This window comes from Apus apus, chromosome Z, assembly GCF_020740795.1.
Source record: "Apus apus isolate bApuApu2 chromosome Z, bApuApu2.pri.cur, whole genome shotgun sequence".
Lineage (NCBI taxonomy): Eukaryota > Metazoa > Chordata > Aves > Apodiformes > Apodidae > Apus > Apus apus.
In genome coordinates, this window is record NC_067312.1 from 11,305,262 (window position 1) to 11,307,566 (window position 2,305).

Below are 2,305 nucleotides of genomic sequence, written 5' to 3' on the forward strand. Positions count from 1 at the left end.
CCTTCCCACACAGGCTGATGCAATTTGCTCTTCGCTTTTCCTAAGACATAACTTTCTGAGCGCCACAAGGCAAACTGCTACCATAGGAAATGAGGTAGGGCTGCTTGTGTAGCTGCTTCTCTTCAATGGAGAAGATCATCTTCAGGGGGAAGATGAAAGAAATCTTTAGCATAACTCATGTTTTCACACAGAACTGAAGCTCCAGTGCCTGATTTTGGCCATGATATAGAAGCATGCAAGAAAAGACCGTGATGGAGATGTAAAATCTGCTTTTTTTTTTTTTTCCTTCAGCAGCCTATTGTATTCCCAGCTCCTTTCTCATCTTTTCCTCATTGCTGGCACATATTTCTGTCTATGACAGTCCCAGCACTGCTCTCCAGAACTTGGCTAGACCTTGTACATAAGCTGAGCATTGTCTGTTTGTTAATGCTCCTGCAAACCAGATCCTTGCAGAAATCATGCCAGCACCTCCAGTGCTGCATAACCTCCTCAGCCTAGCAGCTCATCACCCTGCTCTTCCCTTGGCTTCCTCTTGCCATGTCACAGAAAAAGCAGAAGTAGCAGACCTGGAAGAAACCTGACCTGCCAGCCCAGGTGTGCCGCCTGGGTCCGTGCCAGGCTCCTGGCTGCCCACATTGCAATTCTACCTACCACCCATCAAATCAGGGGAAAAAGAAATCTGTAGTAGATCTGCCTTGGTTTTGGGAGGCTTGCCAGGAGATGTGTCATGCGCAACCACTGGAGAAGTGTTCTGACCTTCCCCTAATGGCCCCCCTAGGGTTCCCCATGAGCTGTGCCTGCAACAGCACCCTGGAGGTGCTGAAGGCAGCTGCTAGGGGAAAACTCTTCAATATCCTCCTTGGTTCAGCATTATCCCTGCCAGGCTACAGGAGTGAACAGTGCTTTGCTGCTGGACCTTAGCCCTGGGCTTACACCATGCTCTGTGGCACAGAAATTAGGAAGGAATTCCAGAGCAGCTCTGTTACTGAAATGCATTTGTCATACACTTCTCAGTTCTGTGAACTAGTGAGTTCTTAGACATGTTTTGGCCATGAAGCAGTTCTACGTGCTATCCAGAAGGCAGGCTTCCCAGCTGCTCAGCAGTAGAGGAAGCCAAGGAGAACACTGGCACAGAGGACAAGGCTTAGCCAGGAAGACTGCAAATAGCAGCCTTGGACTGCCTGGACTGGTTCTGTCCTGAACAGCCTCAAAGCAGCTGCCAAAACCCAGCAGGAGAAAGTGAAAAGGTGTGTTAGCACTGCAAGGCAGGGCTGGGGAAAGCCAGCATGTCAGGCTGGAACTGCCACTGCTTCCCTGTCTGGTCCCCAGCTGTGCTCCCTTGTGACCCAGCACAGCTCAGCACGGCTGCTCCAGAGAGCACAGGGGAGGGAAGAGAAGCAGCCCCATGGTTACATGCAGCACTCAGACACAGCCACAAGCATCCTCTATGACTTATGGGGAGCGACTGAGGTCACTTGGATTGTTCAGCTTGGAGAAGAGGAGGCTGAGTGGTGACCTCATTGCAGTCTGTGGCTTCCTCATGAGGGGAAGAGATGGGGCAGGTACTGATCTCTTCACTCTGTGACCAATGACAGGACTTGGGGAAATGGCAGGAAGCTGAACCAGGGGAGGTTTAGATTGGGTATCAGAAAAGGTTTTTCACCCAGAGGGTGGTTGAGCACTGAACAAGCTCCCCAGGGAAGTGGTCACAGCACCAAGCCTGCCTGAGTTCAGGAAGCATTTGGATGATGCTCTCAGGCACACGGTGTGATTCTAGGGGTGGCCTACACAGGGACAAGAGTTGGACTCAATCCTGATGGGTCCCTTCCAACTCAGCATATTGATCCTATGATTCTGTGATTCTTTTTCCAATAGGGCAGCCATGTCCTGTGTAACTGGGACACAGCTGCACCCGTGCCTGCCAGGGAGGGGTGGAGTGGGGTGGGCAGTGTGGCAGTCCCCTGGTGCAGAGGGGTCTGCCAGGGAAGCACTGAGCCAGAGGAAGCTTGGCACAGGCTGCAAAGAGGAGGCCCCAGTCACGGCATACATGGGGAGATGAGGCTGGCATGGAGAGCATTGTTAGAGGTGGCAGTTGTACACCTGGATTACTGGCCCTTGAGCCTTCAGATTCTCCACTGAGATACTTCACACAATCCTGTGTCTGCCCTCAGAGGTGTTAGTTGTTCTTGTCCCTTTGCAGTCCATGGCTGAACTGCTGCAGGTAACAGAAAAACACTGAGCTTCTCCTTATAGAAAGAATACAAATTTATTTTAGAAGGTAGAAAATACATAACAAGTAGCATGG